This window comes from Phyllobates terribilis, unplaced genomic scaffold, assembly GCF_046119375.1.
Source record: "Phyllobates terribilis strain yellow unplaced genomic scaffold, ASM4611937v1 Scaffold_318__1_contigs__length_2195899, whole genome shotgun sequence".
NCBI lineage: Eukaryota > Metazoa > Chordata > Amphibia > Anura > Dendrobatidae > Phyllobates > Phyllobates terribilis.
In genome coordinates this window covers 680826-707043 of record NW_027363078.1, presented here as the reverse complement: position 1 = coordinate 707043, position 26218 = coordinate 680826, and positions in this window count along the sequence as shown.

Here is a 26218-nt window from a genome sequence, read left to right as displayed (position 1 = left end):
TATGCCCATAGTAGAGGTCAGATATCCCCCAGGAGGGACAGACTCCCATCAGACCTCTACTATGGCCATACAGATAGGTATAGAGTTACATTTCTATCACCTGTATGCCCATAGTAGAGGTCAGATATCTCCCAGGGGGACAGATTCCCATCAGACCTCTACTATGGCCATACAGGTAGGTATAGAGTTACATTTCTATAACCTGTATGCCAATAGTAGAGGTCAGATATCTCACAGGAGGGACAGATTCCCATCAGACCCCTACTATGGCCATACAGGTAGGTATAGAGTTACATTTCTATCACCTGTATGTCCATAGTAGAGGTCAGATATCTCGCAGGGGGGACAGAATCCCATCAGACCTCTACTATGTGCCATACAGGTAGGTATAGAGTTACATTTCTATCACCTGTATGCCCATAGTAGAGGTCAGATATCTCCCAGGAGGGACAGATTCCAATCAGACCTCTACTATGGCCATACAGGTAGGTATAGAGTTACATTTCTATCACCTGTATGCCCATAGTAGAGGTCAGATATCTCCCAGGGGGGACAGACTCCCATCAGACCTCTACTATGGCCATACAGGTAGGTATAGAGTTACATTTCTATCACCTGTATGCCCATAGTAGAGGTCAGATATCTCCCAGGGGGGACAGATTCCCATCAGACCTCTACTATGGGCCATACAGGTAGGTATAGAGTTACATTTCTATCACCGGTATGGCCATAGTAGAGGTCAGCTATCTCCCAGGGGGACAGATTGCCATCAGACCTCTACTATGGCCATACAGGTAGGTATAGAGTTACATTTCTATAACCTGTATGTCCATAGTAGAGGTCAGATATCTCCCAGGGGGGACAGAATCCCATCAGACCTCTACTATGTGCCATACAGGTAGGTATAGAGTTACATTTCTATCACCTGTATGCCCATAGTAGAGGTCAGATATCTCCCAGGAGGGACAGATTCCCATCAGACCTCTACTATGGCCATACAGGTAGGTATAGACTTACATTTCTATCACCTGTATGCCCATAGTAGAGGTCAGATATCTCGCAGGGGGGACAGACTCCCATCAGACCTCTACTATGGCCATACAGGTAGGTATAGAGTTACATTTCTATAACCTGTATGCCCATAGTAGAGGTCTGATATCTCCCAGGGGGACAGATTCCCATCAGACCTCTACTATGGCCATACAGTTAGGTATAGAGTTACATTTCTATAACCTGTATGCCCACAGTAGAGGTCAGATATCTCCGAGGGGGGACAGATTCCCATCAGACCTCTACTATGGCCATACAGGTAGGTATAGAGTTACATTTCTATCACCTGTATGCCCATAGTAGAGGTCAGATATCTCCCAGGGGGGACAAATTCCCATCAGACCTCTACTATGGCCATACAGGTAGGTATAGAGTTACATTTCTATCACCTGTATGCCCATAGTAGAGGTCAGATATCTCCCAGGGGGGACAGACTCCCATCAGACCTCTACTATCAGCCATACAGGTAGGTATAGAGTTACATTTCTATAACCTGTATGCCCATAGGAGAGGTCAGATATCTCCCAGGGGGGACAGATTCCCATCAGACCTCTACTATGGCCATACAGGTAGGTATAGAGTTACATTTCTATCACCTCCTATGGCCATAGTAGAGGTCAGATATCTCCCAGAGGGGACAGATTCCCATCAGACCTCTACTATGGCCATACAGGTAGGTATAGAGTTACATTTTTATCACCTGTATGCCCATAGTAGAGGTCAGATATCTCCTAGGGGGGACAGATTCCCATCAGACCTCTACTATGGCCATACAGGTAGGTATAGAGTTACATTTCTATCACCTGTATGCCCATAGTAGAGGTCAGATATCTCCCAGGAGGGACAGATTCCCATCAGACCTCTACTATGGCCATACAGGTAGGTATAGAGTTACATTTCTATCACCTGTATGGCCATAGTAGAGGTCAGATATCTCCCAGGGGGGACAGACTCCCATCAGACCTCTACTATGGCCATACAGGTAGGTATAGAGTTACATTTCTATCACCTGTGTGGCCCATAGTAGAGGTCAGATATCTCCCAGGAGGGACAGACTCCCATCAGACCTCTACTATGGCCATACAGGTAGGTATAGAGTTACATTTCTATCACCTGTGTGCCCATAGTAGAGGTCAGATATCTCCCAGGGGGGACAGATTCCCATCAGACCTCTACTATGGGCCATACAGGTAGGTATAGAGTTACATTTCTATCACCTGTGTGCCCATAGTAGAGGTCAGATATCTCCCAGGGGGGACAGATTCCCATCAGACCTCTACTATGGGCCATACAGGTAGGTATAGAGTTACATTTCTATCACCTGTATGCCCACAGTAGAGGTCAGATATCTCCCAGGGAGGACAGATTCCCATCAGACCTCTACTATGGCCATACAGGTAGGTATAGAGTTACATTTCTATCACCTGTATGCCCATAGTGAGGTCAGATATCTCCCAGGGGGGACAGACTCCCATCAGACCTCTACTATGGCCATACAGGTAGGTATAGAGTTACATTTCTCTCACCGGTATGGCCATAGTAGAGGTCAGCTATCTCCCAGGGGGACAGATTCCCATCAGACCTCTACTATGGCCATACAGGTAGGTATAGAGTTACATTTCTATAACCTGTATGTCCATAGTAGAGGTCAGATATCTCCCAGGGGGGACAGAATCCCATCAGACCTCTACTATGTGCCATACAGGTAGGTATAGAGTTACATTTCTATAACCTGTATGCCCATAGTAGAGGTCAGATATCTCCCAGGGGGGACAGATTCCCATCAGACCTCTACTATGGCCATACAGGTAGGTATAGAGTTACATTTCTATCACCTGTATGCCCATAGTAGAGGTCAGATATCTCCCAGGAGGGACAGATTCCCATCAGACCTCTACTATGGCCATACAGGTAGGTATAGAGTTACATTTCTATCACCTGTATGCCCATAGTAGAGGTCAGATATCTCCCAGGGGGGACAGACTCCCATCAGACCTCTACAATGGGCCATACAGGTGAGTATAGAGTTACATTTCTATCACCTGTATGCCCATAGTAGAGGTCAGATATCTCCCAGGGGGGACAGATTCCCATCAGACCTCTAGTATGGCCATACAGGTAGGTATAGAGTTACATTTCTATCACCTGTATGGCCATAGTAGAGGTCAGATATCTCCCAGGGGGGACAGATTCCCATCAGACCTCTACTATGGCCATACAGGTAGGTATAGAGTTACATTTCTATCACCTGTATGCCCATAGTAGAGGTCAGATATCTCCCAGGGGGGACAAATTCCCATCAGACCTCTACTATGGCCATACAGGTAGGTATAGAGTTACATTTCTATCACCTGTATGCCCATAGTAGAGGTCAGATATCTCCCAGGGGGAACAGACTCCCATCAGACCTCTACTATCAGCCATACAGGTAGGTATAGAGTTACATTTCTATAACCTGTATGCCCATAGGAGAGGTCAGATATCTCCCAGGGGGGACAGACTCCCATCAGACCTCTACTATGGCCATACAGGTAGGTATAGAGTTACATTTCTATCACCTGCATGGCCATAGTAGAGGTCAGATATCTCCCACGGGGGACAGATTCCCATCAGACCTCTACTATGGCCATACAGGTAGGTATAGAGTTACATTTTTATCACCTGTATGCCCATAGTAGAGGTCAGATATCTCCTAGGGGGGACAGATTCCCATCAGACCTCTACTATGGCCATACAGGTAGGTATAGAGTTACATTTCTATCACCTGTATGCCCATAGTAGAGGTCAGATATCTCCCAGGAGGGACAGATTCCCATCAGACCTCTACTATGGCCATACAGGTAGGTATAAAGTTACATTTCTATCACCTGTATGGCCATAGTAGAGGTCAGATATCTCCCAGGGGGGACAGACTCCCATCAGACCTCTACTATGGCCATACAGGTAGGTATAGAGTTACATTTCTATCACCTGTGTGGCCCATAGTAGAGGTCAGATATCTCCCAGGAGGGACAGATTCCCATCAGACCTCTACTATGGGCCATACAGGTAGGTATAGAGTTACATTTCTATCACCTGTGTGCCCATAGTAGAGGTCAGATATCTCCCAGGGGGGACAGATTCCCATCAGACCTCTACTATGGGCCATACAGGTAGGTATAGAGTTACATTTCTATCACCTGTTTGCCCATAGTAGAGGTCAGATATCTCCCAGGGGGGACAGATTCCCATCAGACCTCTACTATGGCCATACAGGTAGGTATAGAGTTACATTTCTATCACCTGTATGCCCACAGTAGAGGTCAGATATCTCCCAGGGAGGACAGATTCCCATCAGACCTCTACTATGGCCATACAGGTAGGTATAGAGTTACATTTCTATCACCTGTATGCCCATAGTAGAGGTCAGATATCTCCCAGGGGGGACAGACTCCCATCAGACCTCTACTATGGCCATACAGGTAGGTATAGAGTTACATTTCTATCACCGGTATCTCCATAGTAGAGGTCAGCTATCTCCCAGGGGGACAGATTCCCATCAGACCTCTACTATGGCCATACAGGTAGGTACAGAGTTACATTTCTATAACCTGTATGTCCATAGTAGAGGTCAGATATCTCCCAGGGGGGACAGAATCCCATCAGACCTCTACTATGTGCCATACAGGTAGGTATAGAGTTACATTTCTATAACTTGTATGCCCATAGTAGAGGTCAGATATCTCCCAGGGGGGACAGATTCCCATCAGACCTCTACTATGGCCATACAGGTAGGTATAGAGTTACATTTCTATCACCTGTATGCCCATAGTAGAGGTCAGATATCTCCCAGGAGGGACAGATTCCCATCAGACCTCTACTATTGCCATACAGGTAGGTATAGAGTTACATTTCTATCACCTGTATGCCCATAGTAGAGGTCAGATATCTCCAGGGGGACAGATTCCCATCAGACCTCTACTATGGACATACAGGTAGGTATAGAGTTACATTTCTATCACCTGTATGCCCATAGTAGAGGTCAGATATCTCCCAGGGGGGACAGACTCCCATCAGACCTCTACAATGGGCCATACAGGTGAGTATAGAGTTACATTTCTATCACCTGTATGCCCATAGTAGATGTCAGATATCTCCCAGGGGGGACAGATTCCCATCAGACCTCTAGTATGGCCATACAGGTAGGTATAGAGTTACATTTCTATCACCTGTATGGCCATAGTAGAGGTCAGATATCTCCCAGGGGGGACAGATTCCCATCAGACCTCTACTATGGCCATACAGGTAGGTATAGAGTTACATTTCTATCACCTGTGTGCCCATAGTAGAGGTCAGAAATCTCCCAGGGGGGACAGATTCCCATCAGACCTCTACTATGGGCCATACAGGTAGGTATAGAGTTACATTTCTATCACCTGTATGCCCACAGTAGAGGTCAGATATCTCCCAGGGAGGACAGATTCCCATCAGACCTCTACTATGGCCATACAGGTAGGTATAGAGTTACATTTCTATCACCTGTATGCCCATAGTGAGGTCAGATATCTCCCAGGGGGGACAGACTCCCATCAGACCTCTACTATGGCCATACAGGTAGGTATAGAGTTACATTTCTCTCACCGGTATGGCCATAGTAGAGGTCAGCTATCTCCCAGGGGGACAGATTCCCATCAGACTTCTACTATGGCCATACAGGTAGGTATAGAGTTACATTTCTATAACCTGTATGTCCATAGTAGAGGTCAGATATCTCCCAGGGGGGACAGAATCCCATCAGACCTCTACTATGTGCCATACAGGTAGGTATAGAGTTACATTTCTATAACCTGTATGCCCATAGTAGAGGTCAGATATCTCCCAGGGGGGACAGATTCCCATCAGACCTCTACTATGGCCATACAGGTAGGTATAGAGTTACATTTCTATCACCTGTATGCCCATAGTAGAGGTCAGATATCTCCCAGGAGGGACAGATTCCCATCAGACCTCTACTATGGCCATACAGGTAGGTATAGAGTTACATTTCTATCACCTGTATGCCCATAGTAGAGGTCAGATATCTCCCAGGGGGGACAGACTCCCATCAGACCTCTACAATGGGCCATACAGGTGAGTATAGAGTTACATTTCTATCACCTGTATGCCCATAGTAGAGGTCAGATATCTCCCAGGGGGGACAGATTCCCATCAGACCTCTAGTATGGCCATACAGGTAGGTATAGAGTTACATTTCTATCACCTGTATGGCCATAGTAGAGGTCAGATATCTCCCAGGGGGGACAGATTCCCATCAGACCTCTACTATGGCCATACAGGTAGGTATAGAGTTACATTTCTATCACCTGTATGCCCATAGTAGAGGTCAGATATCTCCCAGGGGGGACAAATTCCCATCAGACCTCTACTATGGCCATACAGGTAGGTATAGAGTTACATTTCTATCACCTGTATGCCCATAGTAGAGGTCAGATATCTCCCAGGGGGAACAGACTCCCATCAGACCTCTACTATCAGCCATACAGGTAGGTATAGAGTTACATTTCTATAACCTGTATGCCCATAGGAGAGGTCAGATATCTCCCAGGGGGGACAGACTCCCATCAGACCTCTACTATGGCCATACAGGTAGGTATAGAGTTACATTTCTATCACCTGCATGGCCATAGTAGAGGTCAGATATCTCCCAGGGGGGACAGATTCCCATCAGACCTCTACTATGGCCATACAGGTAGGTATAGAGTTACATTTTTATCACCTGTATGCCCATAGTAGAGGTCAGATATCTCCTAGGGGGGACAGATTCCCATCAGACCTCTACTATGGCCATACAGGTAGGTATAGAGTTACATTTCTATCACCTGTATGCCCATAGTAGAGGTCAGATATCTCCCAGGAGGGACAGATTCCCATCAGACCTCTACTATGGCCATACAGGTAGGTATAAAGTTACATTTCTATCACCTGTATGGCCATAGTAGAGGTCAGATATCTCCCAGGGGGGACAGACTCCCATCAGACCTCTACTATGGCCATACAGGTAGGTATAGAGTTACATTTCTATCACCTGTGTGGCCCATAGTAGAGGTCAGATATCTCCCAGGAGGGACAGATTCCCATCAGACCTCTACTATGGGCCATACAGGTAGGTATAGAGTTACATTTCTATCACCTGTGTGCCCATAGTAGAGGTCAGATATCTCCCAGGGGGGACAGATTCCCATCAGACCTCTACTATGGGCCATACAGGTAGGTATAGAGTTACATTTCTATCACCTGTTTGCCCATAGTAGAGGTCAGATATCTCCCAGGGGGGACAGATTCCCATCAGACCTCTACTATGGCCATACAGGTAGGTATAGAGTTACATTTCTATCACCTGTATGCCCACAGTAGAGGTCAGATATCTCCCAGGGAGGACAGATTCCCATCAGACCTCTACTATGGCCATACAGGTAGGTATAGAGTTACATTTCTATCACCTGTATGCCCATAGTAGAGGTCAGATATCTCCCAGGGGGGACAGACTCCCATCAGACCTCTACTATGGCCATACAGGTAGGTATAGAGTTACATTTCTATCACCGGTATGGCCATAGTAGAGGTCAGCTATCTCCCAGGGGGACAGATTCCCATCAGACCTCTACTATGGCCATACAGGTAGGTACAGAGTTACATTTCTATAACCTGTATGTCCATAGTAGAGGTCAGATATCTCCCAGGGGGGACAGAATCCCATCAGACCTCTACTATGTACCATACAGGTAGGTATAGAGTTACATTTCTATAACTTGTATGCCCATAGTAGAGGTCAGATATCTCCCAGGGGGGACAGATTCCCATCAGACCTCTACTATGGCCATACAGGTAGGTATAGAGTTACATTTCTATCACCTGTATGCCCATAGTAGAGGTCAGATATCTCCCAGGAGGGACAGATTCCCATCAGACCTCTACTATTGCCATACAGGTAGGTATAGAGTTACATTTCTATCACCTGTATGCCCATAGTAGAGGTCAGATATCTCCAGGGGGACAGATTCCCATCAGACCTCTACTATGGACATACAGGTAGGTATAGAGTTACATTTCTATCACCTGTATGCCCATAGTAGAGGTCAGATATCTCCCAGGGGGGACAGACTCCCATCAGACCTCTACAATGGGCCATACAGGTGAGTATAGAGTTACATTTCTATCACCTGTATGCCCATAGTAGATGTCAGATATCTCCCAGGGGGGACAGATTCCCATCAGACCTCTAGTATGGCCATACAGGTAGGTATAGAGTTACATTTCTATCACCTGTATGGCCATAGTAGAGGTCAGATATCTCCCAGGGGGGACAGATTCCCATCAGACCTCTACTATGGCCATACAGGTAGGTATAGAGTTACATTTCTATCACCTGTATGTCCATAGTAGAGGTCTGATTTCTCCCAGGGGGACAGATTCCCATCAGACCTCTACTATGGCCATACAGGTAGGTATAGAGTTACATTTCTATAACCTGTATGTCCATAGTAGAGGTCAGATATCTCCCAGGGGGGACAGAATCCCATCAGACCTCTACTATGTGCCATACAGTTAGGTATAGAGTTACATTTCTATAACCTGTATGCCCATAGTAGAGGTCAGATATCTCCCAGGGGGGACAGATTCCCATCAGACCTCTACTATGGCCATACAGGTAGGTCTAGAGTTACATTTCTATCACCTGTATGCCCATAGTAGAGGTCAGATATCTCCCAGGGGGGACAGATTCCCATCAGACCTCTACTATGGTCATACAGGTAGGTATAGAGTTACATTTCTAATCACCTGTATGCCCATAGTAAAGGTCAGATATCTCCCAGGGGGGACAGATTCCCATCAGACCTCTACTATGGCCATACAGGTAGGTATAGAGTTACATTTCTATCACCTGTATGCCCATAGTAGAGGTCAGATATCTCCCAGGGGGGACAGACTCCCATCAGACCTCTACTATGTGCCATACAGGTAGGTATAGAGTTACATTTCTATCACCTGTATGCCCATAGTAGAGGTCAGATATCTCCCAGGGGGGACAGATTCCCATCAGACCTCTACTATGGCCATACATGTAGGTATAGAGTTACATTTCCATCACCGGTATGCCCATAGTAGAGGTCAGATATCTCCCAGGGGGGACAGATTCCCATCAGACCTCTACTATTGTCACGGGTGTTTCGCCACGAAGATCGTCACGATTACACAGCCTGACTTCTCGCAGCTGAGTTTTTGGTGTTTTGTGTTTTTCGGCAGTGAGGGAGTTAACTCTCTCTCTCTGTGCTAGAAGAGGTCCAGCCTCGCCCAGCTGCAATCAATGCTGCTGTAGTGGGACTCCTTCAAATGCCTGCCGGTCTGTTGGGGAAGTGTCGGTGAAAGCATTTCATACAGACAAACAGAGCGGTTCGTGGTATTTTGGAGTTCTGAGCTAAGTGTATTTGGAGTGGTTTTTCCCTTCCTCGCTTTATCATTTATCTCCTTTCCCGTTGGTGTTCCCTCTGTAGTAGTGGTGTAGTTTTTGTATGCAAGGTGGTTTTTGGTTTGACCCTTAGTACTGTCTCGTTCGTCTTAGTACTGAGTGTTGGCATAATATTTCCTGTCCCCTATTGTTGTGATTGGGGTCCTTCTCAGGACTAGATTACTGAGGTGCAGGGATCCTCAGGAGGTAGGGGTTACGCTGGCGGCCTGGACCTCTGTACCTTTAACAGTACCTCCAGGAAGAGGGATTAGTCAGGGCCCCAGCTTAGGGTCAGCTTAGGCCCCTGACCTGCTGTACGCAGAGTCAGTGTGGCAACTATGGGCCATACAGGTAGGTATAGAGTTACATTTCTATAACCTGTATGCCCATAGTAGAGGTCAGATATCTCCCAGGGGGGACAGATTCCCATCAGACCTCTACTATGGCCATACAGGTAGGTATAGAGTCACATTTCTATCACCTGTATGGCCCATAGTAGATGTCAGATATCTCCCAGGGGGGACAGACTCCCATCAGACCTCTACTATGGGCCATACAGGTAGGTATAGAGTTACATTTCTATCACCTGTATGGCCCATAGTAGATGTCAGATATCTCCCAGGGGGGACAGATTCCCATCAGACCTCTACTATGGCCATACAGGTAGGTATAGAGTTACATTTCTATCACCTGTATGGCCCATAGTAGATGTCAGATATCTCCCAGGGGGGACAGATTCCCATCAGACCTCTACTATGTGCCATACAGGTAGGTATAGAGTTACATTTCTATAACCTGTATGCCCATAGTAGAGGTCAGATATCTCCCAGGGGGGACAGATTCCCATCAGACCTCTACTATGGCCATACAGGTAGGTATAGAGTTACATTTCTATCACCTGTATGCCCATAGTAGAGGTCAGATATCTCCCAGGAGGGACAGATTCCCATCAGACCTCTACTATGGCCATACAGGTAGGTATAGAGTTACATTTCTATCACCTGTATGCCCATAGTAGAGGTCAGATATCTCCAGGGGGACAGATTCCCATCAGACCTCTACTATGGCCATACAGGTAGGTATAGAGTTACATTTCTATCACCTGTATGTCCATAGTAGAGGTCAGATATCTCCCAGGGGGACAGATTCCCATCAGACCTCTACTATGGCCATACAGGTAGGTATAGAGTTACATTTCTATCACCTGTATGGCCCATAGTAGAGGTCAGATATCTCCCAGGGGGGACAGACTCCCATCAGACCTCTACTATGGGCCATACAGGTAGGTATAGAGTTACATTTCTATAACCTGTATGCCCATAGTAGAGGTCAGATAACTCCCAGGGGGGACAGACTCCCATCAGACCTCTACTATGGCCATACAGGTAGGTATAGAGTTACATTTCTATCACCTGTATGGCCCATAGTAGATGTCAGATATCTCCCAGGGGGGACAGACTCCCTTTAAAGAGATTGTCTGGGCAAAAGGTTTTAATGTGTCTAGATTTTGTACACATAACAGAATAAATCCTATTCACCTTCTGCCACCCTCCTGGATTCAGGACAGATTGATCTGTGGTCTGCGCCAGCATCAATGTTGTCACCGTTCTACCAGACACAAGACCACTGCAGTTTGTGATAGGCGGCAGCGGTCAGGTGATTTGAACTGTATGCATCACAAGCTGCAGCTTTCATGTGTCTGGTAGAGCGTTGGCATCATTGATGCTAGTGCAAACCACAGGGCAGCCTGCAATGGATCCGGGAGGGGGACAGCAGGTAAGTATAATTTATTTGGTTATTTGTACAGAATCTCGTCTCTAGGTAATGAGCACCTTGTGTCCGGACAGCCCTGTTAATAAACCTATGAATACACCTCTTTCCAGCTCCTGGCATCTCTTGCATGGCATTCCCTGATGCTTCTGTGTACAATGGCTGCAGATCACTGGCCTCATGGTCTACAGCTGAACACCACCGACAAGCTGCAAAAAATGCATCTCCATCTGCGGCCCATGTGAAGAGAAGCATCGGAGACATGGCACAGGAGCTGCCGCCAGCTACAAGGTGGAGGATAGGGCGCTGCCTGTGTGCATCATTTTCATTATTTTGAACAACCCCATTAAAGGTTTTTTTTCTGTATAATATATTTTTAGGGTAATAGGACACAATTTTTAGCAAGAAAAAAATATTGTTTAAAAGTCTGGGTCTTATGGTTCCTGATCAAGGGGACCCAGCATTGTCAACCCCCCTTGTTCATTTCCTTAATGATTGGGCAGAGCTCATGAAGCGTTCTGCCTGATTATTTAGAGGACTTTCCAAATGTTCATATTTGCACAATTCTCTTCTGCCTGGCACTGATCTGTATGATCTGTATGGGGCTGCAGGAGAAGCTGAACTCCATATGTACAACGTACCTACCTTTCCATCATGGAGGAGCTTATAGCTGCAAATGCCTCTTCTATTTCCTGCCCCATAATCATCTGTATGATCAGAAGTGGCAGCTTAAAGCCATGTGTACTTTGGGTCTCATATTGTGTGGATGTATTTACTTGTGGGGACATCATACTGTTATGGGGACAATGGGGTCATCATACTGTGTGTGTATGGAGGGGTATCACACAATGTGTTAGATGCATTTTTGGAAGCATCATATTCTGTGGGGCCATAAAAGGGATATTGTAGTGAGTGAGAACAGTAAGGGGCTTCAATAGGAGCAAACTTACTCTGTATGTCCCTCTCCGTTTTTTTAATTTATGAGGTATGCCATTCTGTGACTCCTCCTATGCGCCGTGACCCGTCTACTCCACCGAGAGGGAAGGGGGGGCCAATTAGGACTTTTGCTATGGGGCCCCATGGTTTCTATGTACCTGCTGGATCGCCCTACATCTCCTCCTCATCTCGGTCTACTACCTACCCATTCTCTCCATAGTGCTGAACTGCCCTACATCTCCTTTCATCTCTGTCTACCACCCTACTCACGCCCTCCATTTTGCAACTGATACAAGACTAGCATCCTCCATAATCTGATCCTCACTCCTCCATCTCCAAAACTTCTCCAATCCTACTCCAGTGTTCAGGAATGCACTGCCCCAAATGATCCAACTAATACCTAGTCCCCGGATTTTTAACCATGATTTACAAAGACATCTATTTAGGCAGGACTATCGCCTCAACTCATTAACCCAATGTGACATGCGGAAGTAGTGCTGTTTCTTTAAAAGCATTCAGCAACTATTAGAGGTAACACAAGCACAGGAGACAGGAAGTTTAGTGCTCCAGAAGCATCCAGCAACTAGAGTGGTAAACACAGTCACATGAGAAGGGGAGTGTTTTAGCAGAGCCCCAGGGGGATTATGGGGAAGTTAATTACTGTTTGGCTGGAGCTGAAGAGAAAGGTGATATGCGTGTTCTGTATCTCACAAACGCCCCTGCAAGTGAAAAGGATTCAAGTCAGGAGTGAAGCTAAGCACAGGTCAAGAAGAGTTCCTGAACTAACAGTAGAGAGTTTTGTCAGTCAGAAAGATAAGGACTGAAAGAAATGGTGTCACAGGGATCATTTCCCTCAGCAAAGCCCCCCCTCCTCCATCTCACTGTGCTGTAAAGAATGCTGTGTTCATTAATGTGACTTTGCATTAGAACTGTGCCGTCCTGTACTACAATGAAGACTGTGAACTGCTGTGCTGCTAAGGAAACTGTACTGTTTGTCACTTGGGCCTGTTGCTCATAAGACTTAACTTGCACTGGCTGTGCGGCTTCTTGCTAAATGCTACTGTTCTACGGTTTGAGGAATCTTGTCAAGTCTGTCTGGTCAGCAAGTGAAACAACCTACGTGTCTGTGCCTGAGGGTCAGTACCCCTGTGTGCCTGAGAGAAGCTGCAGCACATGGTCTATGGTCGCCCTGAGTAACAGTTCCCCCAGGATTCCAAAGAATTCATGTAACCTGTCTCGCCCCTATCCGAACCTAGCGGCGTGCGTGTAACACTAACTCTCTATTGTTCCTTTTTTCTAAATTTTACTCAGACTCTGCTCACTACAACTCATGTGTCTCCACATCCACCATGCACTCAGTAGCACCTGTTAATGGTATTTATACTGGCTGATCACTAGATCATGCAGCTTTATACTGTATCATATACCTTATTTATTAAAATGATGGCCGTTCTTCATCTAGTTTCACCCCTATTTCCACAGATTGCAGAATGTGAGCAGCCGCACCCTCACTGCTCCTGTAACTGGTGGTCTATGTGTTACTGTGTGATGTCTTTATTCTCTGTACATGACGGCACGTTCTACCTATTGTGTCCCCCATCTCCTCATAGATTGTAGCCTGTGATCAGGACCCTCACTGCCCCTGTAACTGGTGATCTATGTGTTACTGTGTGATGTCTTTATTCTCTGTACATGACGGCACGTTCTACCTATTGTGTCCCCCATCTCCTCATAGATTGTAGCCTGTGATCAGGACCCTCACTGCTCCTGTAACTGGTGGTCTATGTGTTACTGTGTGATGTCTTTATTCTCTGTACATGACGGCACGTTCTACCTATTGTGTCCCCCATCTCCTCATAGATTGTAGCCTGTGATCAGGACCCTCACTGCTCCTGTAACTGGTGGTCTATGTGTTACTGTGTGATGTCTTTATTCTCTGTACATGACGGCACGTTCTACCTATTGTGTCCCCCATCTCCTCATAGATTGTAGCCTGTGATCAGGACCCTCACTGCTCCTGTAACTGGTGGTCTATGTGTTACTGTGTGATGTCTTTATTCTCTGTACATGACGGCACGTTCTACCTATTGTGTCCCCCATCTCCTCATAGATTGTAGCCTGTGATCAGGACCCACACTGCTCCTGTAACTGGTGGTCTATGTGTTACTGTGTGATGTCTTTATTCTCTGTACATGACGGCACGTTCTACCTATTGTGTCCCCCATCTCCTCATAGATTGTAGCCTGTGATCAGGACCCTCACTGCTCCTGTAACTGGTGGTCTATGTGTTACTGTGTGATGTCTTTATTCTCTGTACATGACGGCACGTTCTACCTATTGTGTCCTCCATCTCCTCATAGATTGTAGCCTGTGATCAGGACCCTCACTGCTCCTGTAACTGGTGGTCTATGTGTTACTGTGTGATGTCTTCATTCTCTGTACATGACGGCACGTTCTACCTATTGTGTCCTCCATCTCCTCATAGATTGTATCCTGTGATCAGGACCCTCACTGCTCCTGTAACTGGTGGTCTATGTGTTACTGTGTGATGTCTTTATTCTCTGTACATGACGGCACGTTCTACCTATTGTGTCCTCCATCTCCTCATAGATTGTAGCCTGTGATCAGGACCCACACTGCTCCTGTAACTGGTGGTCTATGTGTTACTGTGTGATGTCTTTATTCTCTGTACATGACGGCACGTTCTACCTATTGTGTCCCCCATCTCCTCATAGATTGTAGCCTGTGATCAGGACCCTCACTGCCCCTGTAACTGGTGGTCTATGTGTTACTGTGTGATGTCTTTATTCTCTGTACATGACGGCACGTTCTACCTATTGTGTCCCCCATCTCCTCATAGATTGTAGCCTGTGATCAGGACCCTCACTGCCCCTGTAACTGGTGATCTATGTGTTACTGTGTGATGTCTTTATTCTCTGTACATGACGGCACGTTCTACCTTAGGGAACAAAACAAAATCGTGTAAACTGCGTGCTAGCAAATGCCAGAAGCCTGACAAACAAGATGGATGAACTGGAAGCAGAAATATCTACAGGTAACTATGACATAGTAGGAATAACCGAGACATTGTTAGATGAAAGCTATGACTGGGCAGTTAACTTACAGGGTTACAGTCTGTTTAGAAGGGATCGAAGAAGTCGGAAAGGGGGTGGAGTCTGTCTATATGTAAAGACGTGTCTAAAGCCTACAATACGGGAGGATGTATGGGAGGGACATGAGGAGGTCGAGTCCTTATGGGTGGAGATACATGGGGCAAAAAACAATAATAAAATTATCATAGGAGTCTGTTATAAACCACCAAATATAGCAGAAGCCACGGAAAGTCTATTAATGAGACAAATAGACGAAGTAGCAAAAAATAACGAGGTGATTATTATGGGGGACTTCAACTACCCCGATATAGACTGGGAAACCGAAAGCTGTAGATCTCAGAAAGGAAACAGGTTTCTGTCATATTAACTAACAGGCCAGACAGAATAACTGAGGTGCAGGTCGGGGGGCACCTGGGAAATAGTGACCACAACATTATACAATTCCACATGTGCTTCAGTAGGTGCCCAGCAAGGGGGTCACAAAAACACTGAACTTCAGCTAAGAGATGCCCTTCACCTTATAGACTGGGATAGGATCTTCAGGAATAGGAGCACGGATAGAAAATGGGAAATGTTCAAAACAGTCCTACATAGTCACTGTAGAAGGTCCATACCTTATGGGAATAAAAGGGCTAGGAATAGGAGGAAGCCAATGTGGCTAAATAAGGAAGTCAAGAGGGCAATGAAAAACAAAAAAAGGGCTTTCGGTAAACTTAAACAAGAAGGCAGCGAGGAAGCGCTAATATCTTATAGGGAAAAAAACAAAATCTGTAAGAAACAAATAAGAATAGCAAAGAGGAGACAGAGAGACTAATTGCCAAGGAAAGTAAAACGAATCCCAAACTGTTCTTTAACTATATAAACAGTAAAAGGATTAAAACTGATGGAGTTGGCCCATTGAAAAATAACCTGGGTAAAATCATAGAGGGCGATGAGGGTAAAGCAAACCTACTCGATAGCTTCTTCTCCACTGTTTTCACAAAAGAAAACAATTTATCGGAGGAAATGCAGAGTGATAAAGTAAACCCTCCGCTAAATATCACCCACCTAACCCAGGAGGAAGTTCAGAAACGCCTAAATAATATCAAAATAGACAAGTCACCAGGCCCAGATGACATACACCCCCGGGTACTAAAAGAATTAAGTAATGTGATAGACAGACCGCTGTATCTTATATTCAAGCACTCTTTATGGACAGGGACTGTCCCACTAGACTGGCGCCAAGCAAATGTGGTACCAATATTCAAAAAGGGGTCTAAAAGTGACCCTGGGAACTATAGAGCAGTCAGCTTAACGTCTGCTGTTGGTAAATTGTTTGAAGGATTTCTTAGAGATGCTATTGTAGAATATCTTAATGATAATAACTGTCTAACTCCATATCAACATGGATTCATGAGGGATCGCTCCTGATGGCCTTCTACGAGGAGGTGAGCTCACAGCTGGACCGGGGAGAGTCAGTGGATGTTGTAGACCTTGACTTCTCCAAAGCGTTTGATACCGTGCCACACAAAAGGTTGGTATATAAAATGAGAATGCTTGGTCTGGGGGATAATGTGTGCAAGTGGGTAAATAGCTGGCTGAGTGATAGAAAGCAGAGGGTGGTTATCAATGGAGTAAGCTCAGGGGGTGTCAGGGTTACTAGCGGGGTGCCTCAAGGGTCTGTCTTGGGCCCTATATTATTTAATATATTTATTAATGATCTAGTGGAAGGGTTGCATAGTAAAATAGCAATATTTGCAGATGATACTAAACTTTGTAAAGTAGTTAATACAGATGAGGATAGGGCACAGCTACAGGAGGATTTAGATAAATTGGGGAGTTGGGCCAAAAAATGGCAAATGGGGTTCAATGCCGATAAATGTAAGGTCATGCACATGGGAAAGAAAAACAGCAGTCACCCATACATATTAAATGGGAAACCGTTGGGGAAATCTGACATGGAGAAGGACCTGGGCGTCTTGGTTAATAGCAAATTAAATTGGAGTGCCCAGTGTCAGGCAGCAGCTGCGAAGGCAAATAGAGTCATGGCATGCATCAGAAGAGGAATAGGGGCATATGCTGAGAACATTGTTCTTCCTCTGTATAAAGTGCTGGTAAGGCTGCACTTAGAATATTGTGCACAGTTCTGGGCTCCGGTGCTCAGGAAAGACATATTGGAGCTAGAGAGGGTACAAAGGAGGGCGACTAAGGTAATAAAGGGAATGGAGGGACTAGAATACCCAGAGAGGTTGTCAAAATTAGGCCTATTTACGTTGGAAAAGAGAAGGCTTAGGGGAGACCTCATAAACATGTATAAATACATCAGGGGGCAGTACAGAGATCTCTCCCATGACCTGTTTATACCAAGGATGGTGACAAAGACGAGGGGGCACACTATGCGTCTGGAGGAAAGGAGGTTCCTGCACCAGCATAGAAGGGGATTCTTTACGGTCAGAGCCGTGAGACTCTGGAACTCTCTGGGAGAGGAAGTGGTGATGTCCAACTCACTTAATGAGTTCAAGAGAGGCCTGGACGCCTTTCTTGAGAACAATAAAATTACATCTTATGCTTAGTGATAGTTAATTAATCCAGGGATTTAATCTGACTGCCAGATTGGTGTCGGGAAGTGAATTTTTCGTCAATGATGTAAATTGGCCTATACCGTATGTTTTTTTTTTGCCTTCCCCTGGATCAACGCTGCGGAATAGCTGCAGTGCACAAGAAATAGGCTGAACTGGATGGACGCTAGTCTTTTTTCAGCCTTATAAACTATGTAACTATGTAACCTATTGTGTCCTCCATCTCCTCATAGATTGTAGCCTGTGATCAGAACCCTCACTGCTCCTGTAACTGGTGGTCTATGTGTTACTGTGTGATGTCTTTATTCTCTGTACATGACGGCACGTTCTACCTATTGTGTCCTCCATCTCCTCATAGATTGTAGCTTGTGATGAGGACCCTCACTGCTCCTGTAACTGGTGGTCTATGTGTTACTGTGTGATGTCTTTATTCTCTGTGCATGACGGCACGTTCTACCTATTGTGTCCTCCATCTCCTCATAGATTGTAGCCTGTGATCAGGACCCTCACTGCTCCTATAACTGGTGGTCTATGTGTTAGTCGGTGGTGTTTTATTGTCTGTATTATATGTCAACAACTAATTTTATTTCTATAGTGCCAATTTATTCCGCAGCTCGTTACAATTATTATTATGGGATGCAAACCCCTAACTCATGTGGTGGAAGCGCAGCCCAACCCCCAGAAAAAAATGTTTGGTTCCCCAGTTATGTGTATGTGAACTCATCCAACATGTATGGGAACCAAGCCAATGTGTACATGAACCCAGCCAGTATGTATGGAAGCCCCCAGCCAACAGATATGGGGACCTAGCCGCCATCATGTATGGAAGCCCCGAGCCAATAGATAAGGGAACCTAGCCATCATGTATGGAAGACTCCAGCCAACAGATATGGGGACCTAGCCATCATGCATGCAAGCTCCCAGCCAACAGAAATGGTGACCTAGCCATCATGTATGGAAGCCCCCAGCCAACAGATAAGGGAACCTAGCCATCATGTATGGAAGACTCCAGCCAACAGAAATGGTGACCTAGCCATCATGTATGGAAGCCCTAAGCCAACAGATAAGGGGACCTAGCCATCATGTATGGAAGCTCCCAGCCAACAGATAAGGGGACCTAGCCATCATGTATGGAAGCTCCCAGCCAACAGATAAAGGGACCTAGCCATCATGTATGGAAGACTCCAGCCAACAGATAAGGGGACATAGCCATCATGTATGGAAGCTCCCAGCCAACAGATATTGGGACCTAGCCATAATGTATGGAAACCCCCAGCCAACAGATAAGGGGACCTATCCATCATGTATGGAAGCCCCCAGCCAACAGATAAGGGGACCTATCCATCATGTATGGAAGCTCCCAGCCAACAGATAAAGGGACCTAGCCATCATGTATGGAAGACTCCAGCCAACAGATAAGGGGACATAGCCATCATGTATGGAAGCTCCCAGCCAACAGATATTGGGACCTAGCCATAATGTATGGAAGCTCTCAGCCAAAAGATAAGGAGACCTAGACATAATGTATGGAAGCCCCCAGCCAACAGAAATGGGGACCTAGGCATCATGTATGGAAGCCCCCAGCCAATAGATGAGGGGACCTAGCCAGCATGTATGCAAGCTCCCAGCCAACAGAAATGGTGACCTAGCCTTCATGTATGGAAGCCCCCAGCCAACAGAAATGGTGACCTAGCCATCATGTATGGAAGCCCTAAGCCAACAGATAAGGGGACCTAGCCATCATGTATGGAAGCTCCCAGCCAACAGATAAGGGGACCTAGCCATCATGTATGGAAGCTCCCAGCCAACAGATAAAGGGACCTAGCCATCATGTATGGAAGACTCCAGCCAACAGATAAGGGGACATAGCCATCATATATGGAAGCTCCCAGCCAACAGATAAGGGGACATAGCCATCATGTATGGAAGCCCCCAGCCAACAGATAAGGGGACCTATCCATCATGTATGGAAGCCCCCAGCCAACAGATAAGGGGACCTATCCATCATGTATGGAAGCTCCCAGCCAACAGATAAAGGGACCTAGCCATCATGTATGGAAGACTCCAGCCAACAGATAAGGGGACATAGCCATCATGTATGGAAGCTCCCAGCCAACAGATATTGGGACCTAGCCATAATGTATGGAAACCCCCAGCCAACAGATAAGGGGACCTATCCATCATGTATGGAAGCCCCCAGCCAACAGATAAGGGGACCTATCCATCATGTATGGAAGCTCCCAGCCAACAGATAAAGGGACCTAGCCATCATGTATGGAAGACTCCAGCCAACAGATAAGGGGACATAGCCATCATGTATGGAAGCTCCCAGCCAACAGATATTGGGACCTAGCCATAATGTATGGAAGCTCTCAGCCAAAAGATAAGGAGACCTAGACATAATGTATGGAAGCCCCCAGCCAACAGAAATGGGGACCTAGGCATCATGTATGGAAGACTCCAACCAACAGAAAAGGGGAACTAGCCATCATGTATGGAAGCTCCCAGCCAACAGATAAGGAAACCAAGCCATCGAGTATGGAAGCCCCATCTCAAAATGTATGCGAACCCCAGGAAAACATGTATGGGAGCCCAGCCAATGTGTATAGGAAACAAGCCATTGTGTATAGGAGCCCAGCTAACAGGTGTGAGCCCAGCCATCATGTTATGTCCCAGAGGGCAGGTTCCCCTGCTGTCTCCTGTACAGTGAATGGAGTAGTTCTGTCCGCAGTAGATTCATCTGAACGTTCCCTGCTGTTCTCTGACATCTGTGCATTGACTAACATGACATTTACCTAAATGCAGAGGAAACATGACCCTATGAAAGTTCTTCTGGGCTGATTGCAGAACACCAAGGTGTGATCTCAGGTGTAATAATGTCCTGTGTAATGGATGTGACTGATCACTCACCTGCTGTTTCTGGAGTAAGAGGAGAATGATCTCCTCCTGGAGGTGACAGCCTTATATACCAGTGATCTGTAGGTGGTGACAATTACACTCCCAGGAAGAGGTGCGATGCTCTGCACTCCCAGAAATAGGAGTAATGCTCTGCACCCAGTCTACACTGATACAAGAGCTATGTACTTCCTTGTGATCTAGGGATGAATGCTCTGCACTGGCAGCAATAGGAGTAATGCTCTGCACTGACAGTAATGGGAGTAATGCTCTGCACTGGTAGTAATAAGAGCGATGCTCTGCACTGGCAGTAATAGGAGTAACGCTCTGCACTGGCAGTAATGGGAATAATGCTCTGCACTGATAGTAATAACAGAGATGCTCTGCACTGGCAGTAATAGGAGTAATGCTCTGCACTGGCAGTAATGGGAGTAATGCTCTGCACTGGCAGTAATGGGAGTAATGCTCTGCACTGGCAGTAATGGGAGTAATGCTCTGCACTGGCAGTAATGGGAGCAATGCTCTGCACTGGCAGTAATGGGAGCAATGCTCTGCACTCCCAGAAATAGGAGTAATGCTCTGCACCCAGTCTACACTGTGATACAAGAGCTGCAGTATGTGCTTCTGTGGCGCCCCTGAGGGTTCAGTCGCCACAGAGGTATTGCACCTCACCCAGAGGTGTGGCATCTCCTTCTCTCAGGTAAGGAGGGAGTGCTGCCTGGAACCCCAACACCTGCATCCAACAATACACTGCTCCAGGCCGACTGGAAGGGCATTTGTAGCACCCCAAGGGTTTGGCCGCTACAGGGGTATTGCACCTCAACCAGAGGTGTGGTATTCCACTCCCAGGTAAGGATGGAGTATGGACCAGGGCTCAGTTAGCTGCATACACCACACACACCCCATTTCTGGGGGACAGCTCTACGGTGCTCCCATTTATATATATATGCAGGCGCATCTGACCATGTCACTGGCTGGAGTGGGGAGAGAACCCAGTGATGTAGGAGCAGAAGGGGATGGTTTCTGGAGCATAGGAAGGAGCTCATTGGTTACAGGTCACCTGAGCTCACACTCAGAGGGGAGGTATAAAAGGTGGGCACCATCTTAGTTCTAGGAGAGAGAAAAGAGGTTCAGTGGAGAAGTGGCAGGGAGCAGAGGCTCTGTAGGAGCTCTGCTCAGAGGCAGGCCTAGAGAAAAGGCCGGGGCCAGAGAGGAGGAAGGAAGGAGAAGTAGGCCTAGAGAAGAGGCCGAAGAAGGGGGAGAAGAAGGAACAGGAAAGGATGAGAAGAGACAGAGAAGCAGAAGGGCTCAGAAACAAGAAGGAAGAAGGGACCCTAAGAACCCACGAGATAACGGGTGAAGGGTCAGGCAGAATAAGGGTACCGGATCCCAAGTTGGTGGAGGTAAATCATCCCTCAGCCAAGAACCGGAGGTCGTGATCATTTATTGGTGCAACCCCCCGCCAAACCTGCTAGGAAGGCACCATATAGGATAGCGGGAAACGGGGCCCACGTTTGCCCGCATAGATCCACGGCAGCCGGACAGAAGTTTGGTCACTGGTGGGGCATGAGCCAGCGAAAGGACAGAAGGGAGTCCTGTGCCATACTCTTGAATTGCCTGGGGGTTGACCGAGCCCCTCACCTGGTGGACGCAGCACAACTTGGGCAGTCATTACCTGTACAGAAGTGGCTTGGAATATACGAACTGTGAGTAAAAGACCCTGGACTGCAACACGTTGTCTTTGTGTTTCTTACCGCGACAGCACTAACGGTATTGGGACGCCCCGCACCACAACCCCCACCATCTACGCTCACTGCCCTGAGGCTACACTCCTCCTGTGGGGAGTTATACTATTCTCTGCTGCACCCACAACACCAGCCTCAGCGGTCTGCCTATATATATATAGGGAAGCCATCTTTTTAGGGAGTTGAGCGGAGAGAGAGAGTGTGAGGACGTAGGGAGCGGAGGCTCTTCAGGAGCTCTGCTCTGGAGGCAGGCTTGGCCTGTCATGCCCAAGATTGAGAGGGAGCAAGGGAGGAAGGCTCCAGGAAGGGATCCCAGGGGGTACGGTGAGTGCAGGACGGCACCCGTACGCCCCGAATCTGGCAGGCGGTAGAGGGATCAGGCCGCAAGAAGGGAACCGGTCCCTGGACTAGCCGAGTTACTTTAAGTCTCAGCTAGAAAACCGGAGGCTTCTGCACTTTCAGGGTGCAGTTGCCACATCCGCACCTAAGCCGCCGAGAAAGGGCACCAAGTAGATCCGGGAACTTCAAGTTGCCCAGAGGAATCTCAGGGTACCCGACTGGGATTTTGTATGGCGAGGGGCAGGAGGGAAAGACCCAGCGCGGGAAGTCAGATAAGAAAGGAACATACAGAGAGGGGTCCCGTTAAGTGCTCTTGAGATACTTGAGGGAGTGCTGAACCCCTGCCTGGTAAACGCAGCGCGACGTACCTGTACAGGCAACCTGAGGAACTTGATAACTGTGAGTAAACTCGGATGACTGCACCCCACTGTTTCTGTCAGTTATTGCTGCTACGTTATCGCTCCTGCACTACGACGCCCAGCATCACCATCTGCACCTACACTGCCCTGGAGCTGTGCTCTGCCTGTGGAGAGCTGCACCAACCCAGCTGCCCTAACATCTGCTCCAGAGGTCTGCAGCAGCGCCGGTACCCATTACCGGTAACCACAGGTGGCGTCACGAGACAAAAACTATTATTCGTCCTTCAAGCAACAAACCCCTTTTAAAGAGTGACCCCAGGGTACGGGCCCGGGAGCCGACTGCCGTGACATCCCAAGAAGGTAAAGGCCCGGGTACCGAGTTTCCCCCATATCCCACGGGGCGAGTCACTTCCTCGTTTACTGAGCTCGGCACTGGCAGCAATAGGTGCGATCAGGGCCGGCTCCAGGTTTTAATGGACCCTGGGCGAGAAAGTCTCAGTGGCCCCTTTAACACATACACGATTCATGATGCATGGATACCGCAGAGAAATATAGCTATAAAAACAGAAAAAACTGATGACACTTCCAATACAAGAAATAGGTGTGAACAGGTGCTTATTAGGAGCAGCTACCTCCATATATGACTAACAAACAAAGCAGCACACTGTAACGCTTAGTATATAATTATGAAGTATGAGATATGAATAGCATTACTGCTGTGGAAAATAGAAATAAATGAGAAATCTTAGCGCATAGGCAGACGGATGCCCCTTAGAGAGGAGTTCACATTGGTAGGGTCTTGACATCGAGAAACGCATTATCGCGGCTATCAGGTACACATGAATTGGCCAATTTATGCGCTAAGATTTCTCATTTATTTCTATATTCTTCAGCAGTAATGCTATTCATATTTCATAATTATATACCAAGCGTTACAGAGAAATATAGCTATAGTCAGAGTCGGACTGGCCTGGCGGGGTACCAGTAATATGCCCGGTGGGCCCCGGCACCCGCCGCCCCAGATACGAAGGGTATAAAAACAAACAAAAAATTTTTTTAGGGACATTGGCCATTTATAAGCGCGGGAGGCATGCACGCCGACCTGTCCCACCAGGATGCCCATTGTCACTACCCGGCGCACCCAGGTAAGTGCTGGGGCCCCGGGGGAAAGGCATGCTATTGAGTTGGGGGAGGGAGAGCCCCCTTCTGGGAGGGATAGCCCCCACCCCTCCTCCTAAAGTACACACCTCTCCTCGTTCCCCGCAGCTCCAGTGACATCACCTTCTTCTGGTTCTGACTTCTCAGGGCAGAGGGCGAGGTGACGTCACTACAGCCCTCTGTTCTGAGCACTGCAGAGTCAGAAGACGCTGAGTACACTGGACCTACAGGGAACGGGAGAGGTGAGTATTGGATTTTTTTTTAATGTATACAGCTGCATGGGGGCCCATATACTGTATGGAACAGGTGGTTTTAAATGCATCAGGATCTGTCTTTCCCACACATAAGCAGACGGAGGTCTCTTAGAGAGGTATTCACATTGGTAGGTCCTGACATCGAGAAACGCCTTACCGCGGCTGTCAGGTACACATGAATTGGCCAATTTATGCGCTAAGATTTCTCATGCTATTCATATTTCATACATCTATATACTCAGTGTTACAGTGTGCTACTTTATTTGTTCATTATATATGGAGGTAGCTGCTCTTAGTAAGCACCTGTTCACACCTAGTTTTTGTAGTGGAAGTGCCGTCATTTTCTTTGTTACTAGATTTAGCGTTGACAGAGCACTCCACCCCCACCCCCATGCCGCAGGTGGTTTTAAATGCATCAGGATCTGTCTTTCCCACACATAAGCAGACGGAGGTCTCTTAGAGAGGTATTCACATTGGTAGGTCCTGACATCGAGAAACGCCTTACCGCGGCTGTCAGGTACACATGAATTGGCCAATTTATGCGCTAAGATTTCTCATTTATTTACAGCAGTAATGCTATTCATTTTCCATACTTCATATTTCATGCGCTAAAAAAATTGTTCAAAAAATTTTTCATTTATTTCTATTTTTTACAGCAGTTATGCTATTCATATTTCATATTTCACATCTATATACTCAGTGTTACAGTGTGCTACTTTATTTGTTCATTATATATGGAGGTAGCTGCTCTTAGTAAGCACCTGTTCACACCTAGTTTTTGTAGTGGAAGTGCCGTCATTTTCTTTGTTACTAGATTTAGCGTTGACAGAGCACTCCACCCCCACCCCCATGCCGCAGGTGGTTTTAAATGCATCAGGATCTGTCTTTCCCACACATAAGCAGACGGAGGTCTCTTAGAGAGGTATTCACATTGGTAGGTCCTGACATCGAGAAACGCCTTACCGCGGCTGTCAGGTACACATGAATTGGCCAATTTATGCGCTAAGATTTCTCATGCTATTCATATTTCATACATCTATATACTCAGTGTTACAGTGTGCTACTTTATTTGTTCATTATATATGGAAGTAGCTGCTCTTAGTAAGCACCTGTTCACACCTAGTTTTTGTAGTGGAAGTGCCGTCATTTTCTTTGTTACTAGATTTAGCGTTGACAGAGCACTCCACCCCCACCCCCATGCCGCAGGTGGTTTTAAATGCATCAGGATCTGTCTTTCCCACACATAAGCAGACGGAGGTCTCTTAGAGAGGTATTCACATTGGTAGGTCCTGACATCGAGAAACGCCTTACCGTGGCTGTCAGGTACACATGAATTGGCCAATTTATGCGCTAAGATTTCTCATTTATTTACAGCAGTAATGCTATTCATTTTCCATACTTCATATTTCATGCGCTAAAAAAAATGTTCAAAAAATTTTTCATTTATTTCTATTTTTTACAGCAGTTATGCTATTCATATTTCACATCTATATACTCAGTGTTACAGTGTGCTACTTTATTTGTTCATTCTTCATATACTATATGGAGCATCATGG